The following is a 21,239-nucleotide window of genomic DNA, read 5'->3' as shown; positions in this document are numbered from 1 at the left end:
AGGGTCATCGTCTACAGGGCTGCACACATATGTCGACACCAGAACACAAACTACCTCGGCAGTGAGTGCTGCTGAGGCAATTCAGGATACCGTGCTGCCCATGCTCACATCGGGCCATGGCCGGCAGTTGGCTGCACTGGAGTCCATGGATGTGATCTGTGGCCAACTCATCAGCCATCATGGGCAGGTGTGCCACATCCGGTTGCAGATGGCTGGTGCACTGCTGGGTGTGGTCAACATGGAACAGGCAACACAAGTGACACCCACCTCCACCTCAGCTACTGTGGATCAGGCACCCACAGGTGTGGCCTCCATGCTGGCAGCCACCCCAGGCTCCTATGCCCACGTACAGCCATTTGCTTGCCTGCTGCCTGCTTCACATCCAGTGGAGGTGCAAGTGGCCACAGGGGGAATTCCAGTGGGACCAGGCTCTGCTATGTCCATCACGCAAGATCAGGCAGTGCAGGTGGACATGGCATTTGAGGAAAGTGGTGGGGCAGTACTACCCTCCAGGAATCGGTCATCTCTCTGGAGGGATGCCCAGTACCAGTGGTGGGATGCCAGGTGACAGGAGCAGTTGCGGCAGCAGACGCAAGCATGCTGGTGGCTCTTGGCACGGAGGGCACAGCAAGCATTCTTGCTCTGGCAGGGGAGGCAGGTGGCAAGGCAATGGATTCATGTGTCCACAACATGCCAGCTGCACAAGATGTGGCAGCAGGAGGAAGAAAGGATGCAGGCTATAGAGGAGGCAGCTGTCAGGGCCAGGGATGCAGCACGTGCAAGGGTGGAGGAGGTACGTGCTGACATTGTGGGGGAGAGCAGGAGGGCTGCCGAGCAAATTGAGTAGTACACTCGTGAGACCCTAGAGGCCCTCAGGGACAGCACAGAGGCATGTCTGCAGCAACTGGATGCATGGTCAGAAGCAGCATTGCAGCTTGAGTTGTTAGGACGTGGACTACAGCAGTGACTGTTGACATTTATTTTTTGTGTGTTGGCCTCATTATTGTTAGTTTTTGAAGGAGGATTCCTTTAGATTTATTTTGGATTATTTGTTCCATGCTTTTTGTTCCGTTTCCCTTCCAATACAGTTTTGTTTTTTGTTCTATCTGAGTCATGTGGCTATTTTGATTTTTTGGGGGGATATTCACTTTCTACAGCGTGTATGTGTGTGTGCAGAAATCCTTTGTAGTGCATGTCACCCTGGTCTGTTTTTGAGGGTGTATGTGACATAGTCATGTGGTATGCTTCTTAGGATTCATGTGTCCTCTATCAGCCTATCATAGTTGGGTGGTGACAAGGTTCTGTGTGGCATTTGTACATGCATCTGTTCACTGTGCATGCAGAATTCAGGCTAACGTGTGCACATTGCTGCTGTATGCAGGTGTCTGGATCACAGGCATGCGCCGATGGCTCATCATTTATGGATATATTCATTGTGGCCTTCTCAGTCCATGCATGTAGTCAGTGCACGTGCATGGGCTTGGTACGTGTATTTGTGTGGTGTGCAGACTGTCATGTGCATCTGTGGCTGTATACGGGTGAGGGTGGTGGTGGTTGTATGGCATTGGTATTGTTCGTCATTTTGGTTGTCAGTGTTGTCCTGCATTATGTTCCTTGCACAGCTGGTCATGTATCAATGTGTGTTGCCTGTACAGATCTATGCTTCACTATGTGTGACGAGGATGACTGTGCCTTGCAGTGGGCATGGATGTTGCACTGAAGATGCATGTTTACATGTGATGTGGTTGATGTGTATGGCCCCACTACTCTGTAGAGGAGCAGCTGAATGCCTCTGCAGGAAGTTCTGCGCCCCTACCTCCTGTATGTTGGAAGCCAGAGATTGTGCCATGCTTGACACCAGCAGTTGAGAGCATACCCTAGAGAATATACAAAAGAAGGTACCCTATGAGAAAGCCCTACCAAATGTATTCCCCGAAGAGACAACAATCTGAGGGAGGAACTCCCCGAAAGAAATATGAAAAGCGCGAGAACGAGCGTAACGCACTGAGAACACTGGCTGAAGAAGATGCATGGACCTTATAGAAACTGGTGACGAAGTAAAAGAATCGAGTAAACTTTCATATGCAAAAAGAAGATTGCATGTGTGTGACGGACTGTAGAAAATACAAGCCGTTCAATAACTGTACAGATGCAGTAATGCAAGCAGACTAAATTATCAAAGAAGCTGGCAATATGTAGCGAACAGACTGCAGGCGGTGCCACCATTGTATAGAAGCTAGACATCGGTGTGTGAGGCTGACTTGAAGGACTCCAAGGGGGTGCTTACAGGTGACAAGGATAAACCTATAGTGCAGTCTGAAAGGGGCCGTGGTGAACACAGTGGCGCGCCGGAAATGGACATAACAGGGGACTTAAATCAACCCATGATGACGATGGGAAAAGTGAAAAAGGAATTTTTGCAAAGCCGTTTAAGAACAGAGTTTTGCCATGGTTTACGGAGGACTACCAATCCCAGCATGCCTTTCTTCAAGCAATGCACATCAGTCTGAAAACTGAAACACAGTATAAAGAGAAACAGCACGAAAACTTTGCACTTACCTTACATCCGTGAGGGCTTTGCATTCAGAACAAGGGGGGGACCAAAAAAGTGGGAAAAAACCCGGGTGAAAAGTGGGAGGAACAGGGAACACGAAGAAACAGGGAAGAAAGGTGGGAGGTTCCACAACTAGAGTCAAGGAGATTAGGCACACCTGGAATTGGGTGGGGAGGGGGAATGTAAGGTTCAAAACCTGCACTAACCTCTTCCTGGGCGGTCTCTTTTTTCTAACCTGACTGCAGAACGAGGAGTGGATCGAGGACGTCACAGGGCTTGAATGGGTGTACTAGTACGGGGAGCAAAAGAAAGGAGAGGTGCCCGTACTCACGTCCCACTAACCCTCAGCACTGGAGGAATCATGGGGAAGCAGTGCATGACTTCGGCTGAAAATTACTTTTACGTTTTACTTTCAAGAAGGCAAGCTTCCGAGGAACAAAGGGGCCTTGCATTGAAGTCCTGAGAGGCAACAGGACTCTGAGACAGAAAAGGACGTGGTGTTTATTCTTCCTTTTCTTTTGAACATTTGCATTTTCCTTGGACACCGAACGGGGTAGCCCTGGAAACAGAAGGGCTGCGCTTACGTCAGGACAGCCACTCGGCGAACGTTATACAGAATTGGGCAGTGCGGACCTTTCTGATCAACAAAAGCACGAGAAGTGTACCTAATAAAGCTGTTTGTTTTGTTAACTTATACAACGTGTCCTGCCTGCTATTTAACACAGTGTCATGAATTTAGTAAGCTCAGACGCATGGAGAGGAAACATTGAGAACTGTGTTGGAGCAAGAATTAGCTGATATCGTGAAAATTAATGGCAAAGCTGTCTGGCCTAGTGTCAAGGCTAAAGGCAGCCAAAACTGGTTATCTATTCTTGAAGGTGGCAAATGAGAGAAGCTGAATCATCCCTTGTTAAGGTGCAAAGAAAGAACACCAAGCGTGCCAAGTTTTATTCATTTAAGACATTTAATTGCTGCAAAATTGATCAAATCATGTTTCCTGTCACGTGAGCCAAGGATGCAAATAGAGTTCAGCTTGGAGTTCTAGAACAATGATAGTGCGTGCTTGCAGTCCCTTATATTCCCAGAGACAAGAATACTTTGCAAAGCCAAGTTCAAAGACACTTTTCATGGCAGAAGGCATGGGCGATGAGATGTTGGGCTAATTGGGTGGGGAAGTAAATGTTTTGTCCACCTCCTGGCACCTGGGTATGAGCTTGCGTGCTGCTAAGTGAACCAAATGTTCTAGACATGGCACAAGCGTGCCAACCAATTATAGAGGGCCATATAATGAAGGGCCTTATAGTTTGAGAGCCAATGATATACTGTGTACTTAATAGTTTTGAAGATGACTTGCACTAGAGGTGGGCATGAGTTGTCCACCTGACCGTAGAGATCCAATCACAACCCAACCCCTTATACAAAGTATACTTAGATGTTCCCCTTGAACCTATCACAACTCCTTGTAGGTTGTTCTTATTTGCCTTGTAGTATGACATCACATAAGATGAATTTTTACTATATAAATGTGATTTTTTGTGTAAAATGAATTGAGAGCTCGAGCAAACATCCGTTATGTCTGTTGTAACTCCCTCTTTTAGACAAGTGATAATAAAACAGAAACATTTGCCAACTTCCTGTGTTGCTTTGATTATTTGGTGATGGAGTTATCCTGCATCCCATGCTCTGCATGCGTGTTACCCAAAGGGCTCTAAGCACAACTCATATGTGTTTGGGATTGTGTTGTGGATGTGGTTGAGGCTTTGATGATGTTTTATAGGTATCACAGGAGTGTTGGGTGTGGTTATGTTGACAGTGATGGTGTTTGTTGCTCAGGGATTTTGATGATCCCAGTGTCGGTCCCCGTCATGCTCAGTATTTGTATTAAGAATGTCTGTGCTCCCTGATTTGTAGCTGGTTTGCATTCTTTTCACACACCGTGGTTGCTGATGCATGTGTTACTCATCAAATGGCTGTCCGACATCTGTAGGTCTGATGGGTGTGTGCATAAGGGTGTTTGAGGCTGTACATGTACTTCAGGTGAATGCGTGTCAACACTACTACATGTGCCTCCGATGTATGTGGTCATTGATTTCTCCATGGCATACATCATGTGAGACACATCTGTGTAGTATTTGTATCAGTGATCAGCTGCTTGCCAAAATGGAATGATTTTCCGCCAGCATATGATTTTCATCCTGGTGGAAAACCATTGGATTCCGATGGAATCTGTCAGCTTTTAGCACCTACCAATAGATGGAGGAATATATTGGAATACATGGAAAGCCTTCCCACCACTTAGTGAGAGGCATTTATACTTCTTTGCACTGAGAAGTGCAAAATAGTTGTGTAAACCCAGGTCCATCAGGTTTTACATACATTGTTTGCACTTTGTAGTGAAAACCTTGACAATTGCACCAAAGGGACTGCAGTGCACTTAATTGTGCACTTTACCGTCGCTCCATTCAATTTAGACTTTTAAGCAAATTACCCCTTAGGTTAGAAATCAGCACTATGAATGTGTTTAACAGTGGTAATGATTATTGTGAAGAATCTGGCGATGTCATCACTCCTTTCCCAGATAAAGTCTCTCTCTATGTGGCTAGTGAAAGGCAGAAGCTACCTGATGCCAACCCTAGGGGTGGCTATCTGAGGGAGGACTACATGGGCGAGACGACCATCATGGGGGTCGAAGGACATCGCCAGATGAGACATGGTATCCACTTTCACCTTTAACACCAACTACCCCCCACATGCTCTAAACACAATTCTGCCTCCCCTTTTAAAATTCCTAATATGTTTCATTCTTGAATTAGTGATCCCTATATAATGAAAGGAAGGAAAAGACTCCAATCTACCCACCAAAAGCATAAACTAATGAGATCTGAAACTCCTAAAATATACGTGTGTGATGCCCTCTCCTTTATGTATGCTAGTCATAGTTCTGTTGAGAAGGCTCAACTTAAGCAATTAGCTAACTATAGATTTTGTCCCAACAGCACTGAGACGAGGAAGAGTGATGGGGTAAGGAAGGTCACTAGAAGCGGGAAGCCAATGCCGCGTTCTAGTGTTTGGAGAAGAGAAACAGGTGCCGGGAGATTCAAAAGGGACACACCTGAACCCAGCAGAGACTCGACCCATCCAGCGTTGGTTGGGACACGTGAGCAAGATAAGCTGAACAGAACCAGAGAGAAAGACGGAGCCTGCTTCTGCATCTGACTTGTTCTGACGCTGTTTGGTACCCCAGAGGCGAGCAGAGTGCAGAGCGCATTACAGAGGCTGACGGATACGGCATGCAGCAGAGCCAAGCCGGGAGAAGTTCAATATGCACCTATCACGGGCAGTTGGAGCTGACAAACAAAGAAGGCGGCCAAGCAGGAACAACACGGCTCATGGGACGCATTGTCAGTCAGTGGGCTAGAAGCGAAAAGGGCGAAGAAACACGACGAACATCGAAGACGCAGAGAAACACCAGTAAGCCCATCGAAAAAACATGGGTTACTGGGGTGCTTCAGGGTGAATACTGCGTACCACACCCAAGGCGAGAGAGCCCAATTGAAGAAGGTAGCATAATTGATACAGATACGAGAAACATTATGGAAAGCCTAAGAGAGAGCAGTATAAGGAATACAGAAACGAACATTGTGAAACGTACAAATAAAGGCTGTTGAAGTGGTTCAAACATTGTGAAAAGCCCAAGTGAAGGCAGTAGAATTAATACAGAAATGAACATTGTTTAAAAGCTGAGTAAAGACAGTGCAATTGATACAAAGCTTGTGAAGAAGGGTCAGTGACCGAATAATGGAGAAGTGTTGTTTCATGGATACAAAAGAGAGTGAAAACAGAGCAATGAAGACCGGCAAGCAAACAGTGAGTCTGGGACTCACACCCAAGTAAGAAAGTTGTAACACCCTGGCAGGAGAGTAAACCAGGGGTGAAAGGAGAAGAGAAGTGAGAAGAGAAGTGAAAATAGAAGTGAGAAGGGAAGTGAAAGGAGACAAAGTGGTTAAGAACCCGCCCCATGAAAATGTGGAATAGTAATCAATCAATGGGGAGACCCATACCCCTTTATAGGAATAAACTGCAGTACCCAGGCAGAATATTAAACCAGGGAAAGAAAAAAAACAACTAAGAAAGATCAGGAGTCACAACCCATCTGTGGAATCGTGGTAAAATGTGATAATGGAAACGGGAGAAGCTAGATCTCTTTAAGGATAATTGTAATTCAAGAGAACTTGTATATGATATGATATGATATGATATGATATGGTATTTATAGCGTGCCCATACACAAGTGTTTCAAGGCATGACGAGGCATGGGAGGGGTACAAGGGAGGATAAAACAACAATCTTACTAGGCCCAGTGACATTGAGAACGTGCAAGTGCAGGGGAGAGGGCAGGGGGAAAGTGCAAGGGGCAAGGGAGGAGAGGGAAGTGCTGAACATGTGATCAAAACAACAGCAGGTAGTGCGGCCAGCAGGTGGCAAGTGCAAGAATTAAGCGCAGACAACGGGTGTCTAATAAGTGCAGGTAAGGGGACTATAGGGTTGCAGATACAGACCCAAGCGCAAGGGTTGTCAGGAGGCAGTGCGGGTATGCAGTTGGGTGGGCAGTGATTTGGGCCCGATTCAGAGGGTAGCCAGGTGCCCAGTGCTGAAACAGAAAGAGATCAGCAGGGGAGAGGAAGAGAGAAGGCAGAAGCAAAGAGGTCTTGAGGTGCTTCCGGAACTGAAGATGGTTCTCCTCAAGTTTCAGAGAGGCTGGGGAGGCTGTTCCAGAGGGAGGCCCCAGCCGAAGAAAGAGATCTACCACCAACTCGTTGCTTGGATAAGTGACTGATCCAGAGGGAGTTGGAGGTGGAGGAGCAAAGAGTAGGAAGGTATTTTGGAAGGGAGAGCTGAAGGTATTGCGGTCCCAGGTCCCAGAAGGCCTTGTGGACAATGCACAGTATCTTCAACTTAATCCTTGCAGCCACTGGGAGCCAATGAAGAGATTTCAGGGCTGGAGAGATATGATCCCTGTGTTTGAGGCCAAGGACAAGTCTTGCAGTCCTGTTCTGGATGAGTTGCAGAGGGCAGAGAGTAATAGCAAGCAGATTTGCAAAAAGGCTGTTGCAGTAGTCCAGCCTAGAGAGAACCAGAGCTCTAGAGACATTGAGCTTCTGGGGGAAGGAGAGGAAAGGAAGAATACCTCTGAGGAGGCTCAGTTGGTAGTTTGACTTCTTAGAGGCATCAGAGATGTGTGGAGAAAAGTAAAGCGTGGAATCAAAGATGACCCTAAGGTTCTTAGCCTCACAGGTGGGAGCAGGAAGAGGGCCAACGGTGGCCGGCCAGAGAGTGACAGCAAAGGAAGGTATAGGAGTGCCGATGAGGAGGATCTCTGTCTTACTGGCATTAAGGCAGAGGTCGTTGGCGGCATACCACTACTGTATTGCAGACAGACAATCAGAGATGTGAGAGGCAGAAGAGGTGGTAGAGGGGAGCCTGAAAATGAGCTGAGTGTCATCCACAAAGCAATGAAAATTGGAGCAGGGAACCACAACACCATGGGCGAGGGGTGCCAAGTATTGGTTGAAAAGCCAGGGAGAGAGGTTCGACCCCTGGGCAACACCACAAGTAGAGAGTGAAATAGAGGAAAGGAAGGACCCAAGTTGGACCTGGGAGGGTCGGTTGGAGAGGAAAGAGGTCAGCCAAGCCAGGGCCTGATCAGTGATACCCAGGTTATCACAGAGGCGGATGTGCAGGATGGCATGGTTGACAAAGGCAGAGAAAGATCAAGTAGGATGAGGACAGAGGGGAGATTAGAATCAAGGTTGGAGTGCAGGTCTTCACAAATGTTCAGGAGAGCAGTTTCCGTTCTTCTGGCTGCTCTGAAGCCAGACTGATGGTCATGGAGACAACCAACAGAATCAGTATGGAGGTTAAGCTGTTAGATGGCCAGTTTTTCCAGGGGTTTGCCTGGGAAAGGAGTGATAGAGATCAGGTGATAGCTAGCCGGGCAGGAGGGGTCGGCTGTGGGTTTCTTGAGAAGACAGTGCACAAGATATTGCTTCAAGGGGGAGGGGAAGGCTCCAATGGCGAAGGAGAGGTTGCAGAAGTCGGCCAGGGCAGGAGCGAGGGTGTCAATATGGTCCTTGATGGTTTTGCTCAAACAGGGAAGAACCTGTTTTGATGAGACTTTCATAGACCAGACTTGTCTAGAAATCTTGTCAGGGGAGAACAGAGGAAAGGACGAGAAAGAAGGAGGAGAGGTGGCTGCAGGGGGGCCGAAGCGGGAAGAGGAGGAGAGGGCAAGAGGGTGGTCAGGATGTCCTGGGTTTCAGAGATGAAATGAGAAGCCAGGCATGTCAGAGGACTTGGGAGGGAACAGGAAGAGTGAAGACTGGAGCAGGATTGGCCAGCTCCTTGCAGATTTTGAAGAGTTCGGCCGAGTGCAAGATGCCGCAGAGACACAGAGACACAGGCTTGGATGTGGGCTCTCTTCTTAGTGCAGACAGAGGGCTGGTATTGCCTTTGGAGCAAGCGGCAGGCCAGTTTGTCAGGGGATGCTCACCATGCCTGCCATTTCCTCTCAGCCACCGTACACTTGCGTTTAAGGGTGTCGAGGTCAGAGTCGTACCAAGAGTTGCACTTGGCTTTGGGCTTCAAGCGGATCCTCATTACAGAGGCAAGAACATCAAGAGTTTCAGAGATAGCAAAGTGAATCTTGGAAAGGGATGTGTCAGGATGAGAGTCAGCTACAGGTAGAAGAGGAGGCGAGAAAGTGGCAGCAAAAAGCCTCAACTGAAGCACGCTTCATAGGCCGGATGACCGAGAATGTAGGTGGCAGTCCTGGAGCTGGCTTGGCCTGAGGGGTAGAGAGGGAGAGATGGGAGGAAAGGAGAAAGTGATCGCTCCAGAAGAGAGAGGGGTGAGAAGATTAGAGAGAGGGAGGTTGGAGGAGATGAGAACATCCAGAGTGGGTCCTACAGTGTGGGTCAGGCCAGAAGGAAAAATAGAAAGAGAGAATTCCAGATGTCGCAAAAGAGTCCAGAGGAGGGACAGGAAGCATCCAGCTGGATGTTGAGGTCACCAAGGAGAAGGATTTGAGTGGTCGAGGCCAGGAGGGAGGAGGAGAGGACAGCCACTCAGAGTTGGATACACTGGAACTGTGATGATGTAATATTCAAAGCCACTACAAGAAATCTAGGGGAAGGGAAACCCCCTTTCCTGGTGGAACATTATTTCTTTTCCTTTCTACACCTTAGAACTTTAAGTTTGGAACTTTAAGTGTAAGCTCTGAGTCTATAGCTCATAGTAATCCCCATTTTCACCTTGTAGTTAGTTTATTATGTAAGGGTCAGTTTAGGGTTTTGGACGCAGTACTGAGGATGCTTTATTTTTTTAAATATCCTGACACAGACGTTCCTTAGTTTTGTTGAGGCAGAGAAACCCCTCATTGAGATATGGATAGACAGGATTTTCCCAACCTCTCATTAATTTTACAATAAAGGTAAACCAACACTTATCATGCCACCGCGGCCGAGCCTGACTCTTGCTCTCTTAGAATATATACAGTCTGGTTAAAAGTGCAATTTTAATTCATTTATCAATTGTTTCATGTGGATTCATAGTCCCAATTGTGGTCAGCCGACACATGTTTCGACCGCGTGGGTCTTTATCAAGGCAGGTGGTATGAACTAGATGCCCCAGTTGGGGTTGAGTGGTGAAGAGCGGTCAGTCCAAAGGATGACGGCTGGGCTTGGAATATACCCTTGATAAGATTCAATGTGGATGCAGATGTGCGTCTCGGTTCGTTAGCCGTGTGTGTGTGTGGCAAATCCACTTTTTGAAATATCAAACAAATCGCTAGGTATCCAGGATAAACCCCTGATCGTACAACAAAGGCAGTGTGGGCTTCACCTCAACCCAATCCTGTGACCTGGCAGTACATTAAATTAAGATACCACATTCATTATCGGAGGTTAGCAAGGACGGTTCCACACCTAGGGCCCAATTACGAATATATATACAGTGTGGGCACCAGCATTATGAACGTGTTTTTCTGTAGCAATGATGACAGATAGTGTGGGTGCAGAACATGTGTTTTATTTACAGTGGCAGTGTTAACCAAAATGGGCAGGGGAATAATGATTTGGTATTGTTTAAATCCCCCTTGCATTACTGGTGACCTTGCACCGATTGGAATTTTTCTTGTGTTACCCTACAGAACCGATTGTAAACTGTATGAACTTTTAACTAATTTCTGTGCAAAAAATGTGCACTACATCACGCCATTATCTGAAAGTTTTTTCAGGGGGCATTTGGTTTGGGCTCCCTCGCTATCCTTGGTCGCTTGCACAAATACATGGGGAATAGTTGTAGCTCTCCTTTGAATGTTCACCAGTGACCATCGATCGTCAGCATCGGTCAGCAACTCTAACACCAACGTTCTCTGCCATATTAAAATGTCTGTTTCGTCATCTACCAAAACCCCCAAACCGGCCAGCCCACTTCAATTCATCATTGTGACGGCCACATGTGCTGCAATCATCATTGACTCCCTCCACACTACCTTAACCACAGGGTCGGCCTTGGCTATGGCAGTGTCTGGGGCAAGTCAACAAAACTTGGCGACCCCACCGCCTCCCTGCAAACACCGCCTGGGGCGAAGCACATTTTGTTGCATTGTCCCGGACTCTGTCAAAGCTAAACAGAAAGCTGCCTCAAAACCAGCAGCGGAACTCTATTTAATTAAGTGCTTAACTCCCCGCTCCCATGAACAAGTGGGGAGTTAATCGTTTCAATACAGCGCGGCTGTCACACCTGCATAGGTCTGCCTTTCAAAGGCTGCCCTGTGCTGGTTTGGCAGCTGCACTGTATTGTAATAAAAGGCACCCCGCTCTCCTGCTTGTGCATCCAGCACAAGAGCAGGGCGCACCTCATTACAATAGGGTGCCTGTTGCTCCATCACCCAACATGCCAGCTTGGGGGAGCCCTTGAAAGACTACCCCGAGCTGGGGTGGCGGGAGGGCTAAAGTGACGGCCCGGGCGGCTGTCCTGCCCGCACGGGCCTAAAGCCGTCCCTGCTGAACCTTCCCCTCCTTCTCGTCACAGGGTACATCGCGGGGTTCTCACACAGTAGACACATGATCCGCCATGAAGATAACCGATATTAAACCTAAATGTAATCTGAGCTCGACATGCTTAAAGATCTGTGTCTCATTCGCTGGCCCCTCATTGCAATAGGACCCGCCTCATAGTTCACAGCAACAGAAATGGGGGCTGCGACCATGCAATTCCCATCTTGGATCCCTATTGCACAATCAGTGGAGAACTATGGAACCATCAAAACTTTCTCATTGATATAATCTAAATAAGACAGAATGCACATTGTCTGCTGCAAGGCTACTAATCTGCTCCCTCCCCCATCTCTTCAAGGACTGTCCCTGAATGTCAGGGGTGCGCCTAGGGATAACATTCTAGGGGGCTAACCCTTCAAATGCTGGGAGAGGTGCTAACTTCAGAGACAGTGTGGGAGGGGCAAACTTACTTGTGTGGTGGCACCTAACTTCTTTACACATACTAATGAGACTATTCTAGTGAAGCCAAACAGGGATATGGGGTACCACGTAAATGCGTGCTTGGGCGAGTTAGTTCCTTTAAGAAATATATGAAAGGAAAAGATGAAAGACTGACGTAAACCAATAGAACAGATAGGTTACCCCAACCTAGTTCAGAAATGCAAAAAATAGATGTTGTTCCATGGGAGATGCGCTGTCACATGTATTAAGTTGATGCAGAGACCAAATTACACAACCTTACAGTCTCATATTGGGTCTAAATAATCAGGTTTAATTGATATAGTCTTTGCCTTTGCCGCCTTTGCCGGCAAGTGTTTTGACCCCTTATGGATCTTTTTCAAGGCACGGCATGTTACAAAACAACTTGATTTTATGTCCATGGAAGATCAAAAATGCATAAACCAATCAAAAAACCATCAAGGAAAAACATGTAAGAAAATCCATCGCATGGAAGGGAGAGGGAAGGATTAGACATATTCCAACCAGAATCAATCAATAGAATACTCATAATCTCTCTCGTAATCCTCACCTGTTGAGGAGGGGCTGTCTTCCTTCTGTGTATCCTCAACTGTGGGAAAAGGATTATCTTCCTTATATCCACATAGACAGGGCACAGTAGTATAACGTGTTATGAATCATCTCCATTGTACGTGCTTACTTTACTAGAATCGATCTTAGGTTGGAAAGCTGTGCCTTTTGCAAATAGTAGGCCCGTTCTGAGATAAAGAAAGATGGCCCTTTTGCTCTGGTTTTTAAACCATTGGACATAATATGGGTTGCTCACATGCGATATGTTTTTGTGGTAAAATTGTACACTTTGTTTCTTTAATTACATTTTCTTCCTGCAATTTAATTTAAAGGAAAGAAAAAACTTTCCACCAATGTTTTCCGCTGATCATCACTAAGAATTTGCTTCTTTGTTAAAAGGTCTAAGAAGCCAAGAGTCTTTAGGGAGGCTGTTGTGGCAGGATTTTTGGGTTGTTTGTTCGTCTGATAATTGTTCGCAGTGAACTGTCTGCAATAAATCTGCTTGCATTAGAACAATTATCAGACGAACAAACAACCCCAATAAATATGAACCCGAAATGTGGCCGCCCCCACCCAGTCTCCCCTACTTACCCGTTTGCTTGCCTCCACGTCGTCAGCACCCCTGCGGCATCAGATCCGTCACCCTAATGAACGCCTGTCAGATCCGATGCTGCAGGTACGCCTTTTCAATTTTGAGGAAGCGGGGGACACCCCTGCAGCCCCCCAATGCCAAAAATACCGAACATGGGACACCACTGCAACCCCCACTCCACATGTTCGTTATATTTTATAATCGATCGAATGGTCAAAGTCAGTCAAATGTGCAATTCGATCAATTATAAATGGAAAATGTGGCTAATTCCATTGTAGCCAGGGTGATATGTTGCCGATATCTCAATCATAATGTCTTCTGCCAGTCGTCTAGTTAATGTTAAGTGTCAGTTCTCCCATAGTCGCATCCAATAGAGCAATGGTTGCAAGGACATATACTCAATGTATTTCAGGCCACATTTTTCATGTGGTAGATAGCTCAGGAAAACCTGGCACACAGCCATTATTTTTTGGAGAAATTGGTTCTCATTCACTTGTGCTTCTTTCGTGCAGCGATAGCCCCAAATGCCCGCTCCGCACGCAATCAACAGCACTGATTTTGCACTATAAATGCATGCAATGTGGTCTAAGGGTAGCCCTCTTATTTTCTTACCACATGTTAGGATTGATCCATTTATCTACGATGCTTTGGTTACTTGCTTTTTAATGTTCAAGTCCCCCTGTCCCCCTGAAGGTGTTAGGAAATGGCAACACTATGGTAGCAGAAAGAGCTTACCCAGTCCATTTTCTTACCTTCAATTGATACTGCATTACCAACTGCTTTGCTTCTGCCGATGCACATTACTTTAGGCTTGTCTATGTTGATTTTAAAATCCTTTTGCCCCATGTACATTTTTAACCCAGTAACCAATGTTTGTCATGCATTTTTAGTTCTTTCCAATAGGATGTCGTCAGCGTACATAAGCACGCATATCTTCTGACCTGCCATCTTCTGGGCGTCACTTGTCAATTTGGACAGGGCAGATGATAATGAGTTTATATAAAGATTGAAAGGTAGTGGTGCTAAAACGCAACCTTGATACACTCCTCGAGTCGTTCAAAATGCCCGGGTTAATTTCCCTGAGTTATCCGCCCTCACTCTTGCTGATGGGTTTGTATGCATTTCAACCAAGACTTGGATCATTTGCTCAGGCATTGCAGGTGTGCGCAGAACTGTCCTGAGCTTCTCATGTTTTATGCAGTCGAATGCCGCTGAGAGATCCATGAATCTGAGGTATATCATGCTTTTGCTCTCTTGCATGTATCTAACCAGGATGAGGCTTAGGTTCATGGTTTGGTCAATTGTACCCAAGCCCTTCCAGAAGCAATATTGGTACTCTGACAGGATTCGATTTTCTTTTGCCCAATCTATTAACTTTCCATACAGTGCCCGGCCAAACCACTTAGCTGTGGTGTTGAGTTAAGAAATTGTCTGAAAGCATGCAGGATCGTATCTATTGCCTTTCTTGAAGATTGGTATTATGGTTGCCTCCCTCCAGTTGTTTGGAATGATCTTTTGTTGTAATATGATATTAAATATCAAAGTGGCTACTGGCAAACACACAGACCTTTCCTGTTTGAAAAACTCGATCAGGACCGAGTCTGACACTGCTGACTTGCCATTCGCCATACCTATTAAAGCGCATTACTAGAGCTGCGCAGATTACGGCCATGGTGCATCGATTCACCATTGACTATGGGGGATATACCATTTGGGCCGCCCGACAGCTCTTTACCAAGGTATTGGCACCTATGATAACCTATGGTTTGGAGTCACTATTATATTATTAAGGTGGCTAAAGATCATAGAGGGCAAATATTGGAGGAGGATTTTAGGTCTCCCGGGTTGTATCCCAATGGCCATAATCAGTTTGGAGTTAGGCCTTATGTCATTTAAATCAATTGTTTTAAAAATAAAATGCAGAACTGTATATCACAATGAGTAATTATACCAATAACAGTCTGTTAAGGGCCATGAAACAGGAATCACTCAAAGAATCCACGACTTATCAATAAAAAAAAAGCATGGAAATGCTCTTTGAGGAAATATGTTGGATACGGAGTAAGGGGAATGATATCATCAAAAAGAAACGCGCCCTTGTTAGGCGTGTTGAGCTATGGGACTGGCTTGAGAACTATGCTCATCTGAATGGTTTGGAAAAGTATAAATCTGGGTCCCATTTGCTATATACTTTTAAGAAGCTGCAGTTGTATCTGAACCTATCTCCGTCTCCAATACAGAGACGCTTTATATTGCTTCTGAGATTGGATCATCTGCCGGTATTGTCAGTTACAGGGACTGTAAGTCAAATACCATGGATTGACCGGTGGTGTCGTATATGTAAAAACAGGGACATCACTGAGACTGCAAAGCATTTATTATTTGAATGCCCCGATTTGACTGAGTTGTATCTTAAATCGTAAATCATACCTATTAATACCTTTCCTACGTCACTTATGGAAAGTCTTATAGGATCATGTCTAGGCTTCGGTATTTCCTCATTCCCTTCAGGAATTTAGTCAATGTTTAGTTTGCGTTGCCCACAGTTATCACTTTGGCCGTTATAAAGTGCTGAAAAATGTTGCATCCATTTGGCTTGGCCTACCAAGTCTGTCGTGACGTATAGAGGTTTGTGGTTGGCATTCAGGCCATCTGTGACCGTTCCCCAGTAGGATTTTTGATTGCCTATTACCGCTGCCTTTACTAGATTTAGCCAAGTCAGTCCAGAAAATTTCGATTTTCTGGCCCTTAATGTCTTTTAATGGGTTACCCTGGCATTAGCTATTTCTGCTTGGGTTCTAGCTTGTTTCCTATGGCTTTTTCCCCCCAATTATTGAAGGAAAATGTGCTCGAAAATGGGTCATTTTGACCTGTGTATGGGTACTGCTCCCCCCCTTCGCTCAGTGTGGAAATGTCTGCCCCTGTAGCAAAAGTGAAAGGTTGGCACCCGTGGTGCCCAGTTTATATGCAGTATCCCACAAGATTTCATCCTGCCCCCCCCCCGACATCTCCAATCTATTCAACAACCCCGACATCTCCATCCATTAATACGTGGATGGCACCCTGTACCCAAGATATCTCATGGCTGAAACGCAGTCTCAAGCTCGTTTAATCCTGGTGCCGACCAACTAGTGAAAAACTCAACCCCACTAAAAACAGAGTTGAAACTCGGCAACCTAGCAAAGCCAACACACATCCAGTCCTGGCTACCCAGCGTGAACCTCTAGGCAATCACTCTGAAAGTAGCCGGCAGCGCCGAATCTCTGAGTTTCATCGTGTTGCTGGACCCTCAAGGGGGCCCGAAGGGTGGCAAAGGGTGCGGGGGGGGTGCAACGGTCTTAAAAAAGTATGGTGACTGCTTTCAATGGAACATATAAGCAGATATGGCATCTGGTGGTCCCAGCAACGCTATTTTTACTGAAGGGGGGCTCGACAACAATATTTTTACTCAAGGGGGGACTGAGTATAAAAAAGGTTTGAATACCAGTGGCTTACAACAACCTACCCTTCAAACCACATATCGCCAAGATAGCCAATATGACCTTCATGGAGTTAACACTCCCAAAATCATGCTGCAGCCATATTCATAGCAGAGAGCAGGACATTGACCCACATCTCTCCCACATTGAGGAAGCTGCACTCACATCTCAGCCCACATCATCTTACACTCAAGTGCCGCTGTAGCTGCCTGAAAAGCCAGCCATTTCCAGAGGCCAACTCAATCCCAGGAGCAACATCATCACGAGACTGGAAGCTAGCAATGCCAGAAGAGAAAGATCAGTAAACAGGCTGCCTTCTGTATGCTTCATCACTGCAGAAGGCGGGAACTAAAAGGTACAACGCTCCCTTACTTTATTTAACCTAGAGAACCTTCCAGGACAGCATTGATGGGCACCTTTATGTATTTAGTAACTTCTTCCCTCCTGTGGATTTGAACCTGGGTTGAGGGAGCAACACGCAAGTGGCACACCATGCAAAGCTATTTTGCAGGTGCTGGGTTACTGTTATATAGACTGCCTAGGACATAACGCTCATTGTCAAGCAGTCACAAAGCACAGTTTTCGGCACTGATATGTGCCTTCTGCAATTAAGCATGTATTGCTGCAGACACAATGGGCCTCATTACGACCCTGGCGCTAACCGGTTAACGGCGCCGTAAAAGGCTGCGGCGCCGTTAACCCCTTAGCGCCTAATTACGAGGTCCCTTTGCGGCTCCCGACCTTATCGGCTGGTCTGGACCAGTCGTTAAAGTAGGGGCCTTGAAGGTAATTACGGTACCGCAATTTGCGGTACCGTAATTACCGGGCTTCCCCATTCCCATTGAGCCCTATGGGGCAAAAATGGGAATGGGGAAGGGCCAATAGTGCATGGGGAATTACCGCCCCGCCAACCTTGGAATGGGGTGGTAATTCCCCATTGCACCATGGCGGACTCGTTACAATACCGGCAGCAACCATGGTGCTAATAGCGCCATTGGTTACCGCCGGTGTTGTAATGAGGCCCAATGTCTGCACAGGTAATGGACAGGGGTCTGTGGCTATAGCTCTAGGTGTGTCCCTTAAGAAATGGGAATAGTGGGTGATTGGAAGAGGGAGGCTGCTTAGAGCTGCATGTTGTGTGGGACAATGACCAACTAATGGTTGTTATTTAAATGCTGCATTTTCTTTCTTTGTGTTCTCGTCTGTCTTAGTAGTACTGTTCCAACATGGCCGCCATGGAAAGGGAATGCATGGCTCCGTACGGAGCCCCTCTTCCCTTTCCATAACTGCCGTCGAGAGCATAGTGGAAGGTGCGGCTGTGCCAGCGAGGGCCGCTGCAGCCGAAATAAGGTCAGTGCGGGGGTGAGGGGTGTAAATAAAAATGATAAAAATAAGGGGGCAGAGGGTGGCGGGAAGATGGCGGCGGGGAGAGTCGGCCATCAGGCGGCATGGAACGCAGGCATTCACCGCTGGTTCAAGTCTGCGTTCCTAGCCACCTGATTGGCTGGCTCCCCCCGCCAGGATTCTAATGAAGCACATGCATGTGCCCCAATCAACATCTGGAATCATAATGCACACATAGCTCTAATTAAAGGAAAGTTACAGAGGGAAAACCTTTAGGTCTCTTTATGAAAGTAGTGATCTCTTGATGCTCAATGGTTACATAAGCCTTAGCTATTATATTCAGATTTAAATCTTCATTTGGCTGCAGAGATTATACAAAGCAATGGCCTGAGCCTGGGCTTCAGTGTAATATTTTGAAGCTTTTACTGAGTCAAGTGCCTTCATTGGAGTTCAGGGGCTCCTAGGACCTTTATCCCAGACAGAACAGGTTCTATGTATGTGCATCAGAGCAGCTTGATGACTGAGGTCTACAGACCGCAGTGCTGGAAATGGAAAAAATGTATTGAAGGAACTGTCACCTCTTTGGAGGAGCCGTGGAGTAGCGCGGGCTGCCGGTGATGGGGGAAGGATCCGCCCAGGTGGGCGGGGCCAAACATGAGTTCTCTGCGCCACCACGGAGGATAAATTAAACCTAACCCTCCCAGGTAGCCCTGATGAGCATTCAGGGCTGTCAGTGCCTCAAAAATATTAAAACCATCACCACACAGGAAAAATACAAACTGACAAAGCCTGGTCAACGAATCAAGGCACCCAGAGCCCCAAAAACATTAAAAGCACCACGAAGGAAACAAAGGCTCTGAGAGCCATTCATTGAAAACACCCCCACCACGGAGGAAAATGAAGGAGAGTAAGTGCTCCCATAGCCCATAAGGAGAGTAAGGGCTCTCTCAGTCCTATAAGGAAGTAAGGGTTTTTATATAAAAGCCCTAAGGGCACCAATATTCCCCCTCTGGCGTACTGTGCCTCATTTAAGATATAAACTCAGCAGTGCGGCCCATCTCCTGAATTACTAATCTTTTAATTTGCAGCTTGCTGAGCACCTCACCAGAGCAGCTGCTCGGGGATGGTGTGGTGGTGCCAGTGTGGTCCGTCCCTGGCTCAGAGTGTTTATAATACGGTGCTCACCCAGGTCAGAAAAGGGAACGAGAAAACAGGGGCTATGCATATTTGTAGTGCCATATGTTATACCAGCCAAGAAACAGTGGTCGAAGTGGCCGGAAGCGCTTGGGAGCGGGCTCCTCTACTTTTTTTTATTGCGTTTTACCATTTCTATACTTTTATTTGAAAAAGAAACCGTTTCGGAATTGTTTCGTTTTAAAATAAAAGTGTAGGAAGAAGTTGAAATGTGGACTTCACTGCAGGTGTGTTTGTTTGGGGTATTGTATTGAATGTGCAAGGGGGCATGCGATGGGGTTTGTGGGGAGCGGAGCAGGCCAGCAGGAAACATAGTTCCACTACTTTTAATCGTACACTTCGACCACTGCCAAGAAACGTTAGCAGCTGCTTTGGATTCACTACAAATGATGATAGAAATGACAAAGTGACAGAACGGATTAAATGGATGGTACAGATAAAATGGATAGAATGGACGCAGTGGATAGAACGGATGCAGTAGATAAAATGAATAGAATGGATGAAACACGTAGAGTGGATGGAATGAATGGAGTGGATGGAACGGATGGAGTGGATGGAACGGATGGAGTGGATGGAACGGATGGAACGGGTGGAATGGATAGAACAGATGGACAAATTGGAACAGAAGGAGTGGAAGGGACGAAAGGAGTGATGGAATGGAAGGAACGAACAGTACGGAAGGAGAAGATGGAACGAAAGGAGTAGATAGAACGGTTGACGTAGATAGAACGGTTGACGTAGATGGAACAGATGTAGTGGATCAAACGGATGGAGTGGATGGAACGGATGAAATAGATGGAACAGATGGAGTTTGATGGAACGGAAGGAGCGGATGGAGTGGATGGAGCAGATGGAGTGGATGGAGCGGATGAAATGGATGGAGCAGATGAGTGGATGGAATGGATGGAACAAACAGAGTGGATGGTAAGGATCGAACAGATAGAACGGATAGTGGATCGAACGGATGAGATGAACGAGCACATTGAAAAGATGGAAAGATGATTAGCATTAACAAATAAAACAAATGGAACAAATCAAGTGAATGGAACAGATGCAGTAGATGAATCGGTTACAGTAGACGGTACAGATGGAGTTGATGAAACAGATGGAGTGGATGGAACAGATGAAGTCGATGGAACAGTTAGAGTGGATGGAACGGGCGGAGTGGATGGAACGGATGGAGTGGATGGAAGGGACGGGCGGAGTGAATGGAACGGAACGAGTGGATGGAACAGATGGAGTGAATGGAACAGATGGAGTGGATGGAACAGATGGAGTGGATGGAAAAGATGTAGTGGATGGAAAAGTTGGAATGGATGAAACGGATAGAGCAGATTAAACAAAGCCAATAGGAGTGGATGAAACAGATGGAATTGATAGAACAGATGAAGTCGATAGAACAGATGGAGTGGACAGAACAGATGGAGTGGATGGAAGAGATAGAGCAAATGGAACGAATAGAGCCGATAGAACAGATGTAGTGGATGCAACAGATAGAGTGAAGGAAAAGGATAGAACGGATGGAACGGATTGAGCAGATGTAACTAATCGAGTGAGTGGAACACACATAGCGGATCGAATGAATTGGATGGATGGAACAGATGGAACACTCTAAACAGATGGGAAGGATGAAATGGAACCCCGGAATGGATAGACTAGTTTATGTGGTTGAAGAATTGAGTGATGGAATGGATGGAAAGACTAGTAAATTAAATGACGAACCAGTCGAAACGTATGAACAGAAGAAGTGGAATGAAAAGACAGAGTGAATAAAATGGATGGAATAGATGGTACTGATGGAATGCTCGATCTCAAACGCCCAACTGATAACCACCATAACACAATGCCATGCTTACTCTATACACCACCACTCAAATAGAACACAGCGATACTATGACACATTCAATATAGCTGTTCTCATACTAACACTTGCCACATACTCCTCATCATCCTAATTAAACACACCAAGCTGAGCACACACAGCCAGC

The sequence above is a fragment of the Ambystoma mexicanum genome, chromosome 13 (assembly GCF_040938575.1).
Source record: "Ambystoma mexicanum isolate Mex_15411 chromosome 13, UKY_AmexF1_1, whole genome shotgun sequence".
NCBI classification, from domain to species: Eukaryota; Metazoa; Chordata; class Amphibia; order Caudata; family Ambystomatidae; genus Ambystoma; species Ambystoma mexicanum.
Note: the sequence above shows the minus strand (reverse complement) of the source record.